We start from the raw sequence: 21,236 nt of genomic DNA, 5'->3' as shown, positions 1-21,236 counted from the left end.
TTGTTTACATTGCTATCCATGGTTTTTTGGAGTTTACACTAAGCATCTGTGTTGCCTAGCAATTTTATTAAAAACTCTGAATAATGCATGAGTGTTTGTATACAACTTACAAGCTCAGTAGGTTGTATTATATTAATATATGCACTACAAATCTTTCCAGTTCAAGAAGTATTTGATTATCAAATCATGAGGCTGGTGAATACATGTGTAATCAGATTGAGTAATATCCTCTACATAAAATATTTTGCATTTTGAGAGTAACTACCATCTGTGGACCCTAAACATTTCATATCTATTAACTATTAACCTTCACACTTCTGTACCGCAAACAATCTATGCCATTTTTTCTCTATGTTGCCACACATAACAATGCCTTAAGTACTTTTTGAAGTTTTGGGCACCACAATATAAGAAAGATATTAAATTATTAAAGAGCATGGAAAGGAGGCTAATGATCATATAGAATGAAGGGCCTTGAGGGGAAGCCATATGAGGAGTGGCTGAGGTCACTTGGTCTGTTCAGACTGGAGCAGACTGAGGAGAGACCTTACTGCAAATTCCTTGTGAGGGGAAGAGGAAAAGCAGACACTGATCTCTTCTCTGTGGTGACCAGTGACAGGACTGAGAGAATGGCCTGAAATTGTGTTGGGTAAGGTTTAGGTTGGATATCAGGAAAAGGTTTTTCGCTCAAAGTTATTTGAGTGCTGGAACAGGCTCCCCAGGGAAGTCACGGCACCAGCCTGGCCAAGTTCAAGAAGGTTTTGTGCAATGCTCTCAGTCATATGGTGTGACTCTTGGGGCTATCCTGTGAAGGAACAGGAGTTGAGCTTTGATGATCCTTGTGGGTCCCTTCCAATTCAAGATATTCTATAATTCTATTATATGTATACAAGATGTAATACACTAGCAATTCAGTGCTTATATGTAGATCACAGCTGGACTATGTTATGATAACTGGGATGCTTTCGTGTTTATCTCATCAAAGATATTGCAACAATGATTTTTTTTAATCAAAAATATTTTGATAAAAATGTGCAAGACATTTTCATTCGTGCAAGACAGTCTCATTCATGACTAAACCTAAGGATTTTTCATCTCAGGACTAAATATTGTAGCTAAGCCACAGTGAAACAGAACTTATATAGTCCTTCAATTATTACAATGCTAATCATGGGTCTTCTAGAACTGGACATTAGAGCACTGGGGAAAATAATGCAACAAAACCTGACATGGTAGAGGTCCTTTCCAAACAGGGATTTTTGTTGTTGCTGTTGTTGTTATTTTTATTGTTATTGTTGTTTGTTTGGGTTTTTGTTTTTGGTGAATATTGATTATTTATTGAACGGAATATTTAGCTGATTTTCTAGATATCAAAAAATATCTAGAAAATACATAGGTAGCATATAAAAATGAGAATTGTATGCACTTAACATCTGAAATTACTCCTGTTGCTATAAATAATTTCATATTTCAGGACCATCAACAGAACTAGAACTTTGTAAGAACTGCTCTGTTGACAGAAGCAATATAAACAAGATTAGGTGTGATGATGCAGAGGAGCCAGTTTAAATAGATTGTAAATCAATCTCATAATGCATTAAGTAAACCAGGAATACTTTGGCATGGTGATGTAGGAGAAGGGTCTTCACGGGCTCATTGTTTCACAGGGGAAATGAGCATTCAGTGAATTACAGGAAAAAAGGGTTTCTGTAATTTTGAGATATTTTAGCTTGTTCCCATGTCTAGCAAAGCACTAGTGTATTAGTCACCTCAGAAAAAAATGCTGTAAAAAAATTCCCATTATTTTACATTGTGCAAATAACTAAACAGGAAATATGAACAGAAGACAGCTATGAATGGTCATTTGTATTTTAAAAAATTAACTAATTTTTAAACGTTACACTAATAATTAAGTATAATATTTTTTTTGAGAAAAAAGTGAACACAGAAAAATTTTTGTTACAAAAAGTACTTCCAGTATCACTTAAATCATCAATACATTTTTCATTATTTCTTTATAGCAACTTTGTTGCTGAGAAAAATTTTATCGATAAAAAACCTAAAAAACAATTAAAAATCCATTGGAACTAAACAGCATAAGAGCATTCATAGGTTACTGCAACAAATACCTACTAGTTATTTGAAATAAAAACTATGAAGAAAACACCTACATAGTCATAGAAGACAGTAAAATGCATTGTGTAGGTCATACAAATTAGTGTTTAATTCCAGTTCATCTGTCACAGGTTTACTTCTATATTTGGCAAAGAGTGGTGAAAGTAATGCTGAGTGATGCCACAGATCTCTCAGTTTGTGGAAGTGCATATCTTAAATTCATTAAACCTAACTTGTTTATGCTGTGTATCAGTCATCCTGATGAGCCTTTAAGCATTCACATGCCACTTAAACATTTGTCTGCGGTTACACTTGAAATTTGTAAAAAAAAGATCAGCTTTGGCTTCCTCAGTCTTCTGTGCTGAGTAAACAATAATTTCAAATAAAATTTCACAGTGAACACACAGAAGAATTTTTAAAGACCTCCTGAAGAGCAAAGTTTCAAAATTAGACTAAATTTTTCCTTATTATGAGATGACAAAGTATTTAGTTGAAAACTGAAAGTTCAGCAAATGTGTTTGCCAGAGATTTTAGCTGTGCTAAAAAGCTGTCAGCCTCTTACTCTCTGCACTCTACACTGTTTACAAAATTCACCTGGGAGAGCAGTGAAGTTAGAACACAAAAAGGCTCAACAATTCTCAGCTTTTGTTCTGTACCATAGGGTCGGCTGACAGCTATGCACACCATAGAAGACTTTCACATGAAGTATTTCTTTGTTCTCTAGGTGAGAGTGAGAAGTGGAATGATGCTTTGAGGAGAATTAAAAGGAGACAGAGAAGAATCTCTGTCTACCATTAGATTGTATAAATCAAACTTAGTATTTTGAACAGTAAAAATGTCAGTGTTTTTAAGCTGGAGAAGAGAGGACAGATAGATACCCATTTTATAGGCTCAACTTTGCTAGTGGCACAGTTTCAATTACTGGTAGTGAGATCATTGAATAAAGCCATTTGCACACATAGGAGGGCTTTTCTTCAAGATTTCTTTGACTAGACAGATTTTTCCTTTTTTTTTTTTTTTTCCTAATATGTCTCAATTAAACTCCTTCAAAAAACTTGTACAAGCACTCTGGAGTTCTGAAGTGAGCTTTGTGAATGTATAAAAGATTTCTTCAAGAGCTTTGAGGTAATTTGTAAGCTTTCAAAGGGAAGATTTATATTATAACCTTTGTCAAGGCAAAATTACACCAGTTACCTTGTTCAGGTAAAGTTATAGGGTATTATGATAACACAGACATGAGCATAAGACACAAACCAGAAAAATATTCAGAAGTATATATAAAAAGCTAATACAAGAAAATTATAAAATAGAAATAAAATCTATAGACATAAACAGTGGATATAAAATATTTATACCCATTAAAAGGTACTAAAACAAATTGCATTGTGCAGACTTTCTGTAATATATACTTATATTAGTATATAATAATAATAATAATAATAATAATAATAATAAGCATAATAAGCATAATAATAAGTATATACTTATATATGTACTTACATAATAAAAAAAGCTCTTTTTGATTCTTACTCTATAATCTCAAGAATGTTTCCATATTAATAAAACTGGGGATTCTTTTGCATAGACACCAACATGTATAGAATCCCAGAATCATATATCCATAGCATTGTTTGTGTTGGAAAGCCTCTTCAAAGTTACTTTAATTCAACCTCTCAGCCATGTGCAGTGGCATCTCTCACTACAGCAGGTTGTTCAAAGACAAACCTTGAACACTTGAGATAACTGGGCATCCACAACAACACTTCCAGTTACAGGTCCCTGGGCAACTTGCTCCAGTGCCTCATCACTCACATAATAAAAAAAATTCCTCTTTATGTCCAATCTAAATCTACACTCTCTCAGTTTAAAAAAAAGTGCGCCTTTTCCTTTCCCTACAGGGTCTAGTAAAAAGTCTCTCTCTTTCTTTCTCAAAAGAAACCTTTATATATATTAATAGGCCACAACAGGGCTTCCCGGGTGCTTCTCTTCTTTGGTCTGAGCAAGCACAAATCTCTCAGCCTTTCCTCATAGGAAAGATGTAGCCCCCTGATCATCTTCATGACCCTTCTCAGGACCAATTCCAACAGGTCTACGTCTTCTTGTGTTGAGGATCCCAGAGCTGAACACAACTGAATCACCCTCCAGGTGGGAGTGTCATGAGAGCAGTGGAAGAGAAAATTATCTTGCTTGACCTGCTGCCCATGTTTTCTTTTTTGCAGCTTAAAATATGATTGGATGTCTGGCTTGTAAGTGGACACTGCTGGCTCATATTTAAATTTTCATCTACTTGATACCCCAAGTCTGCTCTCAATGTATTCACCATTCAGTCTGCATTGATATTGAATATCGCCAGGTGCAGGACTTTGCACTTAGCTTTGCTGAGCTTCTTGAAGTTTGTATTGTCTTCTTCCTCAAGCCTGTGAAAGTCTGGATGTCCTGTCTTCAGTCTAGGTTATCAGCTGCACCACTCAGCTTGGTGTTGTGTGTAAACTTGCTGAGGGTGCACTTAGTCCCTCTGTCTATGTGATTAGTAAAGATATTGGACAGAACTATTGCCAACAGAGGCTGCCAAGGGGCACCAGTTGTGACTGATCTCCATTTGGACATTGAGCCGTAGACTGCCATTCTAGACATTAAAATTGCAGAGAACTGGTGTTACCTCCTGAACAAAGCTGAAAGAAATCCTGCTAAATCATAAAACTGAGCTTAGAAACAGTCTGTCACAATAACAAGGAAGGGCAATACTGATACTCTTTCAATGTAATTCTGACTACTGATGCATATCTCTCAACAGAGAGAAAAATAATACTCATAGACAGTATACATTTATCAAGGAAAATGGAATTTTGATCACATAAATTATAAAAATCAATTTATTTAAATGTTTTAAATTTAATGTCCAGTTTCTTCATTATTTTCTTTAAGGGATTGACTCCTCCTTTTTGGCTTTGTTCTTTATGTTTTTTATCTTATTACAAGAAGATACAGAAAAGAAACAGGCTAAAATCCTTGCAGAAACCCTTAGAATTATTCCTATTTTGAACTTAATTTTTTAAATATGACAATTAAATCCTTACCTTTTTTTTCCTAGTTTTACTCAGAATGTTTGCAATTAAAATGCTACATATGAAAATAAACATTTCATCTTTTTTTTTTTTTTACCCCGAGATTTTGACCAGGTTCCTCTTCATCTCTCTCCCTCAGAAAATTTGGCCCAAGGAAGTGCTTCAGGTTTTTAATTTGCAAGCAGTCAGTCACTGAAGTAGAAAAAATTGGTTTCACACATATTTATACATATGTCTCTTTATAAATATATGTATATATGTTGTTGTCTATATCTACACATACAAAAACATCTCTCAGAGAAATATTATGTTAATGTTACTGAACTGTATGGTAATGTCAGCCTCAGATAAGCTATAAATTTAAATCTGGAAAGGGCTTTCAAAACTGTTAGCTTGCCAACTGATGTACTAAGTTATTGTAATTTATTGCTGACCTTGGTTAGCAGGTGTGAAATGCATCAGGGGAGATGTAGTGAATCATCATGATTTTGTTTTCAATTATTGTGTTTGCTGTCTGCAGCTGAACTCTGAATGAAACATACTTTCAAACATATCACTTTTTTCAATGACAGCCAAAGAAAATGCATACAAGGCAAAACAATTAATGATGCTTCCTCTGTATTTTTAAAATTTCTGCAATAATTCTGAAAATTTCTGAAATAATTCCTTTGAAAGTGTTTAGACACATTGTACGCCCAGGTTGTATGCACTTTTCATGTGGTTAAGGAAAAGAAACAGGGGGAAGACTTCAGTGATAAGAACACTCATTACCTGCTTCATGTAACACTCATTTTCCCAAAATCTTGTCAAAGGCTGACATCAAATGTAGAATACTGTTAGATGTAATCTTGACAATTGCTCCAAACTATATAGATTATTGCAGCTTCTTTGGTGTCTCCAAACACAGTAAGATATATCCTTATTTAAATAACAAGAACTAGAAGAATTCTCTACTACAAGGTATAAAGAAAATATTGTAGCTTTCCTATTAGACGACAAGTCTAGAAAAAATAGATTCTGGTTCTGAGTCACAATTGACCAAAGTTTTGTCAGGTTATGCAGAATTCCATGATATCTCTTTACCAGTAATCCCTTCCCCTAAATCTGATGAGACTTACTTAACAACACAGGTATGGAATATTAATCTAAACTCTTAATTTCAGCTATTTTCCATAGTTCAACTCCTGACTGTCTCACTCCTTTCAGGCTCAGGAGAATTGCAGCTGCACAAAGCACATGGCCACCGATCCCTTCTTTCAGTGCCTACACCTGGATACTACTAGTGCTCCACATAATGCTGAATTCAGGTAAGAGCACAGTCACAGAACATTTTCAAGAGGCTGGAGAGTCTTACACACATAGGTGATTCCCTGCAGCTGTTCAGATGTGTTAATACTCTAGTTTAAAATAAATAATGTAATTTGAAAATAGCTACTTGTTGAAGTTATTTCTTTTAAAGGAAGATGTAAAAATTTGATGTTACATTAGCTCACCTTGCACAGACAGGCTAATTTTGTCTTGGTAAATTTATGCACCAACTTACTTATTGTATTATTTTTAGATTATACTCTAAAAACATGTTGCTGTTGCTCCAAAATATAAATGCTTTCTACATTTTTGCTTTGATTTCTGTGCAGATGTAGAAGGGCTTGGGTATCAAAACCACAAACACAATGCACATATACATCTACATATGTATATATACATAGTTATTTCATATAGGAAAGATTAAAGATCATCTTTGAATAGCTAGTTAAAGAATTACTGGAATGATGGACTTAATCTGAAATTTTACATACTTAAGAGAAAAAATGAAGAGTCACATACACCATGAGTTATTTGCCTGAAGCAGTTTTAAGTTGAGATACAAAGTATTCCGATGTAAACTGGGAAAAAACAAATGCACAAAAAATTCAAGCCAAAAGCTTGAGTTTAAAATTAAAGCTACATTGGCTTATGAGACAGTTATCTCAAAGTACTCCAAAAAATGAGAATACTCATGTAAAACCTGCATTTAGGGCACAAATGTAATAAATTTAATGTAAGTTTGTTTTCTTATATAATAATTGTATATGTATATATATATATATATATATCTCACACTTTAGGAGAATTAAGCGTATTGATTTTGGGAAGAAACAGAATTTTAATTTGTAGAGTTATTGTTGAATTGCTAAAATCTTAATATTTGGAATATTATAGTCTTTCAACTTAGTGAAGTCAGATAAATACCAACACTTTAGCTAGTATTCCAAAGGAAAATTTCTTGCTTTTGCAACTTTATACATATGAAATCAAAATTAATTTCATTCTATTCTTAACTCTAAAACCACAAACTTCAAAAGGTTTAAAAAGAAGTCATCTGTTTCTGTAGTAGGAATACGGCATAGTAACCATATATCTGCTGTAGGTAAGGACTTGTTAACTAATTTGCTTGCTTTCCTATTTTCATTCTTTCTTTCCTACTTTTTTTTTTTATCATTCTATGTATAATTCTTTGAATTCAAACTCATAAAAAACTGTTGATGAGATTCAGCTTCAGAGGAACAATTTTTGACTCATAATATTTCAAAAAACACATTTTGGGAAATTTTGCCATATTAAATCTTAATAATATAAGGGTCTGGCACAGTCATTATTGAGTTGTCATCATAGTCTACAGGATATAAATAAAAAAAAATGCCTCCCGTATAAAGAGAATTCTTTATTAAAACCACCTTTCTTTAAAATTATATTACATCAATATGTGATTTTTTTGTGAGCAGAAGACCTTTTTATGTCACCATGGTTGGTCAACTCCCTGCTTGTGTTGCATCAGTAGTAGAGCTATTAGAAAATGTGGAAAGCAGCTGGAACAGGTGACCTTTTAAAGAAAGGCTTGTTAAACCACTGATCTCAGTAAGATCTTCATTAAAGTGAAAAGAGTATCTGAGTATTTTTGTTTTTTAAACTTGAGAATTGAAATAAACTAGAGTTGTTTAGCTTACTTATATTTGATAGGTCCTTATTTTATAGTCCAAGTCTGATTCTATATGTGTTCCAAGCAGATAATGTTAAGAAGCACTAACAAATTGTTGCTTTCATGTCTGGTCATAATCTGACAGACATTGTTTCAGCAAAAATTCTCTACAATATATAAAGTTTAGCTGCAGCTTGTTAGAAATAGGTATATTGTTAAACAGAGTTTTATTAGCTCTCTGCTTAATAGTCATAGATATATAGACTATTCCTGCAAGCAAATATAGTTGAAATTAGTCAACAGTAACCAATACATATTTCACATGATGTTGTTAAAAATGTGAATATTAGCAGGTTAAAGATGACTTGTAGGGATATCCAACATGTACAACAAGTTACCAGCTAATGCTTCCACTGATGTTTATCACGAATACAGAATACACTAATAGTCCACATTTAACAGACATCAGGATCCAAAATAGTCTTTATCTTATGTGCCAAGTCCCTCTAGGCTGTCAGTTGAACACAGCTTGTTTTACAGTTTGCCTATATTTCACAGATTGCCTGGTAGATGCTTGAGAATCTACTCAAGAATTTTAAATGCATGAGAAAATGTATGAGGAATTTTTTATCCTGTCTTTCTTCAGCTCAAGGAAGTCTCCATCTGCTTCAGTCATGCAAGAGAAGAGTTCAGCTAATAGCAGCTGACATGTGAATTCCAGAGCTGTTGTGCCAACACTTCCAAAGCCAGGGCTGTGTCAGTAATTGGCCAGCTAGAAACAATCATTAGGTGCTACGATTCTAATTAGCAACAACTTGATGGTTATTTTTTTTCCCTTTTAAATAGCAGAAGATGCAGGGAACCACCCTTATTCAGAACAAATACATTACAAAAAATACACTTAATTTAAAAAAAAAATTAAAATTGTCCAACACTACTGCTAAAAATGCAATACAATATGAGGATAGATCGTATATCTCCTAATGCAGAAATAAAGAGGTTTGTCTTTAAACACTTGATATCCTGAAGCATTATAAGAAATTTTCTCAAGTCCATAGTTCATGGACTGTTTTTACACTTCTTACTCGAACCAGCAAACTGGAGTGATTTCCAATTCTCAGGAACACAATTTTGCACAGAATAAATGCTGTGCCTGTTTTCTTCACTGTGTCTATCTGTGACCATTTGTGCTGTGAATAAAAGTGCAGAGAAAATCTTATTGCTAAGTGCCAGAAATTGCATCACAGTTAGATAAAAGACCTGGTTATAAAAAAAGGGCTAGTGGTGGGAGAAAAGTAAACATTTTCGCAGGTGACTTGGCTAGAGATTTAGTTCATCAAAGACCTTTTTTTTTCTTTGAAAGAAACAGGAGGAAAAAAAAAAAAAGAGAGGGCTTTTTAAATATTATTTGGAAAAGATCAGAGAAAGCAAGCAGTAAAATTGTCTAGAAACATATGAAGTAATTATGTCAGAATGTAAATTAAATAAAAGCAGATAGGAGTAAAAATAGCCATAACTGTAATCAACAATAGAACATCTATGCTAAAAATTGAAGCAATTTCCTGAATCAGGGCTCTAAGAATTCTTAAAGCATATTTGAAGAGCAAATGAGGCCCCTTCTTACTTGGGGTGATTTTTGTTTTAAGCTCACATTAAAACAGAATCTTTGTAAAGACTACCAATAAGAAAATTCTTTTTTTTTAATTATTTTTTAAATGGTAATTATAGTTGAAACTTATAAAATAAACTATAACTTCAATTAAAGACCTGTCTTTACTCTAAAGAACCCTTTTGATCACTCATATCTTTCAGTTTAATTGCCAGAATTAATGTTTGGACAGGTGGGAAGCCACCTGAACATTGCCTTTTAATGTAACTTTCTAGAGAAATAAATTTTCTGAGATAATATTGGTCATCCTTCTTCCACTCCTTCCTTTCACCAAAGCTGTTGAGTGAAATGGTACTGAGCTGAACGTAATTATTTCTTTTAAAAAGAGCTTCTAAATTTTTCTTTAACCCATAAAAAAATCATTTATATTTTAATTCAATCTCATAAAAATGCACAGATTGCATTTGTGAGCTTTTTAGATGGATAATTATTTTCATTCTGTTTTTAAAATGAAGAATTTAGCCTAGGAATATTGAGAATTAATAGTATTGAAATTCCAGTTATATAGCTAGTTATTTGAAACACTGAGATACTAATCTTTAGATTATTTTATATATTAACAGTAACAAAGAATCTTTTAGTTACCATCTATTTCATTCTAATATGTGTTTAAAGTTGATCAGATGAGTTCCTATTACTTTTGACTACTTATAGAGTATTAAGGACTCAGCAGAATATGCTCACAGATTTACTGCAGTGCTTCATTTGCAATAAAAAAAATCCAGAAACATTATTAAAGATTTTTTTCAGTTTTCATTTGCAATGCTAAAAAACAATAACTTTTAAGTCCATGATCTTCCTGTGTCTTTAAAACTATAATGTAGAACCAGTGTGAGCTAAGAATGAGTCTTTTCTTGTTCTTTCCCATTATTTGATATTAAAACCAATCCCGACTTAACAGTTTCAATTTTCCCTTAGATATATGCAAATAGTTTTGATATCACCGTATATTTTATCATTTTTTTGTATTCTTGTAAAATAATTAAAAAATCTTTTGCAGATTGCAAACCATTGCAAAACCATTTTGCAAATGGTTTGCCTCTGCAGAATTCAGGAGAACTAGTAACACTTTCTCCAAATCTCCAAACCTTTCCCAGTTTAAAGTATTGTGAAGAGTTCTACATTTTTAGGCACAAAGAATGGTATAATTGTCTAATTAAAAATTATTTTCTGTTCTTGCTTCAAATTTGCTGCTTAAACATGGAAGTCTAGACTTGATTTGGGGAAAAGGCACAGTTATATCAAAGATTTCCAAATATGAGCTATAATTATTTTTTCTTTTTCTTTTTTATTTTGTCTTTTTTTAATGATTTCTTTAACATAATGAAATCACAGAATGTGAGCAGTTAAAAGTGGATAAATAGTAAATAATTCATAATTATAAATTGAATAGATATATTAGATTTTTATGTTTTTCCTAAAAGGAATTCTCAATGGAAGTTCCTTGGAACGAGTTTTCACTTTGAAGCTGATGTTCCCTTGAAGAGAAATATTTTTTGCACCAGATATAACTCTTGATCTACCTGTTTGAAAACACAGTGAGGCTGAATCGTCATGGTTTATGTATATATAGATAAGTATGTTGACTTTGCACATCTTTTTGGGCAACTAACAGAAATATAATATGGATGCAGTATAGCATAAGCCAAGGTAATTGGCACAAGCAAATATTCTGTCTCTGCCAAAATTTTTGAAGACAAAGCAATTGCCATCAGAGATACTACCATCAACTTTACTAATAATTTCAAGTAATAAGATTCAAGAATTTATATTTAAATTGAATCTATGAAATAAACTTATAAAAGTACCTCTTTGCCTTATATTCATTTTATTTAGAGTGCTTTTGGTATTAAGACCCTGGAAATGGTTTCACAACACGTGTCAAGGAGGTACATGGAATGTTTATAAATGCAACAATCCTTTCATTTTTGTGGCTAGTCTTGACAAATTTCAATGGCCGGTGTAGTAGGAATAATGCTTTGTTACTTTGGTTTATGGGATAGTAAATACAGAGGACTTTGAAGGTGTGTACAGTTTTTCAACTTTCAGGTCCACTTCAGACAGATAGTAGAAGAGAAGACAGTATAATTGTAAAGCTAAAAATATGTAGATGCAAAAAAAAAAAAAAAAGTAGAGTGTTTTACCCATAGAATTGATTCTAGTAGACAAGAACTCAGTGTCACTAACAAAAAATTTAGAGCATGTAAAACAGATTTTGGAGTCTGATCAGATTTTTTTTCATTTTGCTTTTACAAACAGAAGTGAAAGCTTAGTTATTCTTTTCAAAATTTAATTTAAAATAGTCCAAAACTCAGAATGCCAAATAAATTCTCCTATGAATGTCTTTTGGGATGTACCACTACAAAAGACTTGCTCAACTAGTAAACAAGATTTTTAGACTCAGTCTTTATGTCAAGTTATCTAATTTGTCTCAGTTATACATAGTCACACAACATGCAAAGTCCTCTTTTAAATACCCCAAATTGGCGATGGTCTGGATGATCTCAATAATTTTAAAGATTTTTCTGTGAAATTTACAGTTCATTTTGTTTTTATAATTGTATCTTGTTAAATCTGAATAGCTTTTCTTGTCTCTTTTCAATACAAAATTTGAATCATCACAACTCTTGGGCTTTTATCCTTGGAATTCACTTACCACTCAGAGGAGAAACTACCCTTCTCCCAATACTTCAATGGAAGGCTAGAAAAAGTTTTCTTCACGATTGAGAGTAGAATTCAGAAAAATGGGAAAGGATGACTATTGTTTCATATTTATGGATCTTTGGAGACTAGGAATGTTCTCCTGTTCTCTTTTGTATAGCTACTGGACTCAATCCCCTGTCAGCAGAACTGTTATGAAAAATAGCATATCATTAGTTCATTAGTTGACTCCTCTCTCTTAGCTGCCAAACTGTAGCTGCAGAAAAAAATTTACAACCATCAGTGTTTTTTGAAGGTGTATTAACATTTGAACACACATCTGTATTAGAATCCTCAGGATCAGCCAAGGTGGCTATGGGGTGGGCAGCCAAATCTCCTCAATCTTAGTGGTAACCCATAGCTCCACCCAAAAATTTTAACAGCATCTTTAAGATACTGAGCTGCAACAGAGAGATTTCCAAATGGTACCACAAAGAAAGAGATTTTCTGCTTCTCTCTCTATTTATGCTTATGTCGATTTTCCACATCAGGTCCTCCAAGAAATGGTTGCAAAATTTCAGCTCAAGAACATCACTCCTTATATCACTGCTAATATGTTGAGATGGGTTGTTCCCCCTTATCCCCTACAAAAAATGCTTTAGAGATCTGACAACAAAAGGCTGCATAGCACAAGCAGCTTCAGTTCTGCCAGTTAAAAAGCATTCAGACTTCCATCAAGATCTTTCTTTTTTATGGCTCTCTGCATTCTGACTACGAAGTAAAACAGGACTCTTTCAAAGTCCTGGGCATTTTGCCACCACTTTGGGCCATGGGGCCAATAAAAATCATTAGCAATACATAAATTTTATCCAGTGGGCTTTCCTGAACATGTGCAAATGTTCATAAGGTTAGAGAACAGAAATCCATATGTTGTATCTTACATGCTTGGAATGCATCGAGTTCAACTACTTTAGAATAAGTTCATATGAATACCCTGATATTTTTATATCAAATTAGGACACATGTGGTTCAAGTACTACAATAAGAGTCTTGATTAAATAAACAGATTGCTATTCCATTCCAAGGGATAAAATCAATCACTGCAAAAAGCACTGCTTTTTCATCTTTGCTGAAAAAAAGATGTATTTTTTACTGTGTTATATTAACACTATATGTATTCTTTACTGTATTATATTAACATTAATCTACAATATTTGTGAAATATCCACATTTTCTTAGGTGGAAATTTGCCCTTTTAACATAGAGAGTTTCCATCTAACATTTCCTGTGGTAAAGCAACACTTGAGTTATTGGGCGGGGTGGGGGGGGGGGGGGGAAGGCAGGGAGGAGGGTGCTGTGAAATCTACTATTCAGTAAAATATTTTCATGGGATATTATGGAATATTTTGGACCAATTTTAACACATCTGTAAGTAGCTTTCTTAATATGATTGCCTGACTTACTCAGTAAGAAGCACATACTATTGTTTAACTGTAAGTTTGGTACACACAGAACAAAAAATACCCTATTGCTGCCTTGTTCTTGAGCTATTTTGAATAAGAAAGAGAGCTAATACTTAGGGAGTTGGTTTGTTTTGGATTTTTTTTCACATGTGCTTTTTTTTTTTTCCTAGCTAGTGTCAGGTAGTATCATAATTTTAATGTGAAAGCCAAAACAGTGGAAGAAACCTGAAAACTTTTAATAATATCAATACCTTAGCAACACCCAAACTTTTAACATGTAAATATATTTGGTCTGATAAATATGATACTTAACAGAGTCCTGCACACGTTGCTCTGTAATAATATTATTTTACAGAAAATTATGCCATAACAGAGCATTTTAACATACTACAACACAATTTGGGAGTACACTCATAAACAATTTCATAGGGCTTTTTTTGGAGTTAAGTGGAACTGGAGCTGAAGTGTTCTATAACTACATTTTATTGTGGCTCTGGCTATACACCTATACAACCACACCAGAATTATTCATTTCTTAAGGCTATTAGATCTTGAAAAGTGAGGATATTATTGTACATGGAAGCATTGAGACAGAGCTCTTCTGAAACAGAAATGGAGAGCACTAAAATTATTTTGAGTTTTAATTATTAGAATGATTGTAAAATTATTATCAGTGTAAACATATCTTAGAATCAAAGTACATTAAGAGAAAACCCTGAAACAACTAAAAAAAGCCCCAAAATAAATCAATTCCCTCCAAATACCCATCAGAAGCAATATTTAAAACCGTTGTTGCTGAGATGTCAAAACCCCAGCAAGAGTATGAAGAGACTAAAAAAAAATGCTACTTTAAGAAAATTAATTTGGCCTGAGAAGATTCTTAATTTTTTATTTGTTGTGATCTCAAGTTTTTGAAATCACAAAAATTTTAGATGCTTAGACTGATTTCAAGTGACTGTAGAGGAAATGTAGTGCATTTATGTTCCTCTCATGTTAAGTCATCATGATCTAAATTTTCTGAGCTGTGCACTGGTTATGAGAACAAAGTATCCTTATAAAATGTGAGCATTTTTCTTGCATGGTGTTACAATGTTTAATCTGGGTAGGTTGTCAAAATAATTTGTCTATATATCCTGTTTCTTTTAGTTGTTACTAACACCTTTCTTAATTTATTGAGTAATTTTCAGCTATGTAAGAATGATTAAATAAATAGAACATTTAGTTTAGTTTTACTAACATGTACAGTATGCTAGACACTTTCATAAAAATAAGAAAAAGCAAATGTGAAATAACTGGACCATTGAGTGGATCATGCTAGAAATATGGTTCTGATAAAATATATCAGCATATTAATTTTTGGTTTTTAATTTTAAAAATTAATCTGGTTTTTTTTTAGATAATTCTATATCTAAAATGAGTAGAAATATTGCCAATTAACCATGTAAGCATAAGAAGCATGAAACAGTTATAAACAAATTTGAATTACTGTAACTGGGGAAAATGACACTAACTGGAGTGGGAAAATTTAAATTTTAACATATTAATGTATATATATCTTGCTAAGCTTGGAAATTTTAGGGTTTTTTCTTTATTTGATATGTTTTTTTACTTAAAATGACATTCAACCCGATTGTTTTCAAAGCATTTCATTTTAAATTTTTACCTCATTGTTCTGTTCATGGCCTTTGTTTAAGACTAAGATAATTGTCATTCAAAGTTAATTCCAATCAAATTAGATGACCTGAGTTAAGTTTCAAAGGAAGAATGAAACATCTAAAAAAATCATTGATCCATTTGAAATAGAAATGGGATTTTCAAGTAAATAATATACATACATACATCTACATCTGTCTGTCTGTCTATCTATCTATCTATCTATCATCTACCTATAATAACATTTTAAATAATCTTTTAAAAATACTTGTACCACTTCATGATATGGGAGTTTTGCAAAGAAAGATAATATCTTTTTAGATATCTATATAATCACTGAGATTCTCTATATTTATTTATAAAAGAACATACAGAACATTTTTCAAAACAAAAAGGACACATGGTGTCCTACACAAACACAGACACACACAGACACACACACACACACATATCTATAATATTTTTTAATTCTTTCTCCCACTTTCCTCCATCCACTAATTAAATACACCAGACTTGCACGCTGACTGATGATGTGTTTGGACTAACCATTACATGCCTTGCAGCAGCTCTTGCTCACACTTCAGCCTGACTCGTTTATGAGGTCACTTATGTAAGTCTTCAGTAAAATTAATATGTGTAGTGAGTTAAAGAGTACTGTCAAGCACAAAAATGGAGTAGAAAGGATGTTCTGAATTTTCACTTACCATCCCATATCACTTACCATTACATGTAAATATCCTTTATTACATTAGCAGGGTAATTTAATTGCTGTGGATGTTGGTACCTCCAACCCCATAAACTGTAGATCAATGAGAATTTTCGCTTCTGCTCCAGATTTTGAAAATAGAGTGGCTGAGATGCACAAGCACATTTTGCAAATTAAAGCTCAAGCAGATGAGTGTTGCAAATAAAGGGTAATGTTAAGACCTGAAATCACTTGATAAAAGCAAGTCAGCCCTAGGCTAGCTCTTGGCACCAGGTATGCACCAGCTCAGGGCTCCTGACAGAAAGATCCCTCACAGGATTCTCTGCTGTGTGTCTGTCACGTACATCACTGAAATAATTTCATTGCACTCTACTGCAATTAGTAAAAGGAGAGTATCAGTAGTTGCTGATCATTCACAACTCCTCAACACACATTTTTCTTAAAATAAAATACACCTGGTTTACCTGGCTTGTGGAATTTTTTTTTGAAACTTTGTCTTTCACTTGATAGTATTGAGATGCCACTAATAAATATAGACTTGGATATATTGCTTTTACCTAGCCAAATATTTAACAATAACTAATTAAATTTCAACTATTCATGTGAAAGTTAGCTCAATATCTCGTTCTTGTCCTTTTTTTTTTTTTCTTGTGATGAATTCTCTACAAAAGTAAAACACAAATTGCTAAGAATTTTATTTTTGTATAATTTTTTGTTCATTTCAGTTCACTAGTTTTAAAGTGAGAGGTCTGGATTTAGTTTAATTTGAACTAGAACAAAATCTTAAAAAAGACAAGGTCTTGTATTCAGGTACAATAATGGCTATGTCTTTTTCAAGGACTTTAATTAATTTTAAAAGTATTACAATTAATTTTAAATCCATACTGACATAAAAATAATCATTATATTTCAATTTATTTCAGTGGTCATAGTATGTTTTGTATTCCTTTTACTTCTGCAAAAAAGACTTTGGTTTTTTCTTGGCTTTTTTTTTCACTTCTCACAGTTCAGATAAGGAGAAGTGTATGAAAAATCAGGATAGAATTTCTGATAAATAATTGTTCTAGGACAGCTATAACAATTCAGTTCTTTGCCACCAGCACTGCACAGTCTCTGCTATTCATATTCCTATGCATGCCTAGCATAGAAACAAGTTACTCCCCAACATTTTTTCATTTTCAAAAGGAAACTTTGCTCAATCCCAATGTATTTGGCATTGTCATTGTTGAATGCTGCTTTTTTTCTCTACAGAACTGCTAGTTTTGCTAGACTTACAAACTTTCTGTCAATGCAGCCTTCTAATTGAAGTGTTTTGTAAAATCTGGAACATCATTTGAGATTGAATTTCCCTTAACTAAAACCAAACAGAGTCTTAGGTACCTGCTTGGAAGAAACATTTGGAAAAAATTAATATGAAGAAGCACTGGTGATTATAAACATCTGTCCTTCAGCACTGTCTTAGGCCCACATACCCTTTTGAAATCCCTCTGACTAATTTATTTGAAGTGATTAATACAGCAGCATTTAAGAAAAATATATATGGGATTTACTGTATGGAACATTTATTGCAAAGAGAGTAATAGACCTGCTACTGTATGAAGGATAAGTTTCTCTTTTGCCTTCCTTCCCTAGTGATAAGGTTTTTTGGTGTAATTTTATGAGAACAACTTACTGAAAAATCTGTGTTTAAAGTTTATATACAAATACATATTTCTGTGTTTTGTGAACACCACTGAACATGAAAAAGGCACCTCTATGTCCTTTACCTTTTTTCTTTTTCTTTTTAGTGCTGGAACACAGAGCTGCAGCATTGTTCTGTATAAATAACATAAATTACATAGCCATGATCTTTTGGGAAAATAAACCATTTCTCATCTGCTGAATAAAATACCTTTTTCACTTTCAAAGCTATGTAGAACTGTTGTATTTTATGCATTAGAGAATGTTTATACAAGTATACTTAAAAAAAAAATCTGGATGAACAGACTTTATCAGATGTCAAAAAGCATCGGTTGATAAATGGCTTTGTATGTGTTCTGAGTTAACATTAATCAAAAAAGGAAAGTATTCCTTCTTAATCCAACCTCCTAGAATAACTATATATTTAAGCAGAATATAAATTAACTAGAATACCTTTGTAAGGCAAGTATTCCAAGATTTTATTACGAAAAATAAGACTGGAACAAGTAGGATTATAACTACCAAAAATTACAAATATTTAACTTATTCTTAAAAGCTAGCATATTGTTTAGATTTCAGCTATCCTATTTATTGGATTAATGTTAATTTTACGTTGTAAATGTAATCTTTTCTCTCTGCCAAAGTGAAACAAGTGTGTAATACATTAGGAATTATTGTTCATAAATAATAGTAGCAGTGTCTTTCTCTGTCCTACAGTTATGTGCAGCTCTGCTATGTACCTCTTAAAGGTGGTATTTGTCAAGCAATAGAAGGATTATTTGGCCATAAAACAGAGCAAAGAGGAAAACATCAAAACAACTCTAAAGAATAATGCAACATCAATGACTGGATGATGCATAATTCTGTGTTAATGAGTTCCTAAATTCTTTAAACATAAAATTTTGAGAGGTATTAAAGTAATGGAAAAATGAAGCTGAAAAACTTCTCAAACACTTCAGGAATTTATCTGTGGAAATTCCCTCCTGAAGAGAGGGGTCACTATATCTAAACCTTTCCTGACAGATGTTTATCTAACCTCTTCTTAAAAGCATCTAAAGATAGAGATTTCACATCCTGCTAGAGCAATCTGTAACTTTGCTTAAATACCCTAAAGGCTTGAAAGTTTTTCTGGGTGTCTAAGTTAGATCTCCTTTAATGCAATTTAACCTATTTTTTTCCTTTCCCCTTAGAGACAGTTCATTTATTATTTTCTGTCATAATCTTCCATAGATTTGAATTCCTCACCTTCCTCGTAAGCAGTAGTTTTCTAGATTTCTGGACATGGTAACTGTCTTCCAGACTCTATCATACTGGTTCAAATATTTTTTTTTAAATGTGAGGTCCAAAACCAGGCAAAAAGCCTCATAGAGATCTCAGTCATGCTGGACAAACAGGAAGAATTTGCTGCAACATCGAATTTATGCTTGTCTTCAAACTCATGTTCTTCGAGGAGAAGGACAGGTGCAATTCCTGTACTGGGAGTAGCAATCCACCATCTAGGACCTGTGCAACCAGGAGATGGACCCTCAGGACAAGATCCATGAGCCTTTAACATTTATAGGTCTTGTTATGAGGACTACCTCAGAAAGTTGAGAGGCAAACAGACATTCCAAAGGTAGCACTTCTGTAAATGAGGTCAGCAACAACCCAAGGGCTGAAATAGTTCCTGTTCAAGTCTAAAGGTCTCCTTTTGGTCTGAAAACTTAATCCTGGCTCATTATATTCCCACTTGACCCTGAAAAATCTCTCACCTTTAGGAGAGAAGGGGATCTCCTTTAGGGCGCTGTGTCTGATCAGCAGGGATTCGGTGTAAGGATGGGAGTGACTCTGATGCATCTGATTAGCCAGATGCCAGGACTGCTTTCTGCCTTTTGTTGCTCCAAGTTCCTCTGTCAGTGGATTCAGCACAGTTCCTTCATATGCACACTTAGTAGCTACACCCCAGATTTCATCTCAATACAGAGCATAAAATATATATTGGCATTTTGGCAGCCGTTTATCTGCTTCTTAAACAATTAAAAGATAGTTAATCTATTTTGTATATACAAAACACTTTTTCATTCTAAAATAGAGACTATTCATTCCCTGTGAGAAGTGCAAGTGCCCTATTTGCCTTTACTAAAAAAATAAAATCAAAAGTCTGTTTATAAAGTTAAAATAAATCACTTTTCTACTTCACAGAAACACAGAGACTTTGTGAACCCCAAATCCCTTCCTGGTGTACTCCAACCTGGTATATCCCTTAATATATTATCCTTAATAATATATTATTATATATAAGCAGAGTTTTTAATATTTTTTTTTGCCTGACTTGAGATTCTTTGAGATGGTGTTGATTTTATTATGTTTTACCCTGTTTCTAATGCAGAATCCTAACCAAGTTATGTGGTTCATTCTCCTCATAGGTCCTCATCTGATCTTTAATCTCCCTAAGAAGTAGTTCTTGTTGCCTCAAAACAAACAGATCTGACATTTTGCAAACACGTTGTCCTAATCCACTAGTTCCCTAACGAATATCAGTTGTTAGGCAGAGTTGATTAGCAGCTCTGTGTGGAGCCGCTGCCTGTTTGCAGAGCTGTTGGCTCCTGCTGCACAAGCTTCTAGCAGAAATGGACTTAAAGTAAACAGTGTTGCCACGCTGCAGATAGGGAGACATGTCTAGATCAATTTAACTTGCAAGCAATTTTTAAAAGGATTTTGCAATGTCAAACTGTTTATTTTCAGTGACAAATTACAACAAAAAGCAGGGGGAGAAATCAGTTCTAAACTTAGTCTTAATCTATTGGCACAGAAAAGAAACCTTAGAAAGGTCTGACTATTCTGTCATACCTGGAAAATACTTAAATTGTATAATGAAGTTTCCAGAGAAGGAAATTATATGAGTTCAGCTTAATTATATTAAGATCATTATTGAAAACCTATCAAATATGCATAGATTCTTCTTCATTAGGTTAACCTATATCATATTTTTTTAGACCAATTTAAAAGAAGATTGATATATGTTTTGTGATTTATTTATACCAATTCAAACCTCTCCTTTTCAATTCAGAAATGATAGCTTACATATATATTCACAGGTGTGTGTGCATGTGTGTGCTCATGTGTATACCTGCTGGCTTTTGATAACAGAATAATTTAGGGCAAATTATGTAAATTAAAAATTACATCTGACACCATAGGCTCAAGAAAAACAACATCAGTCTGGGAACTAGGAAATATCAATGATTTACATTTCCAGCATCACACTGTGATAGGTTTCTTCATTTTATAGTAATTTACAGCATTT

General features: G+C 33.0%; 1 long non-coding RNA gene across 1 annotated transcript in view; it reads left to right on the top strand.

Moving 5' to 3' along the window:
* LOC140680337 (uncharacterized) overlaps positions 1 to 21,236 on the top strand; it is a 64,841-nt gene that overhangs the window by 30,160 nt on the left and 13,445 nt on the right. Inside the window, exon 3 of the long non-coding RNA XR_012051506.1 lies at positions 6,387 to 6,487. This is a non-coding gene — a long non-coding RNA (uncharacterized lncRNA). The remainder of the gene's footprint in view (positions 1 to 6,386; positions 6,488 to 21,236) is intronic.

Source organism: Taeniopygia guttata, chromosome 1, assembly GCF_048771995.1.
Source record: "Taeniopygia guttata chromosome 1, bTaeGut7.mat, whole genome shotgun sequence".
Classification (NCBI taxonomy): domain Eukaryota; kingdom Metazoa; phylum Chordata; class Aves; order Passeriformes; family Estrildidae; genus Taeniopygia; species Taeniopygia guttata.
This window is presented reverse-complemented; position numbering and strand designations above follow the sequence as displayed.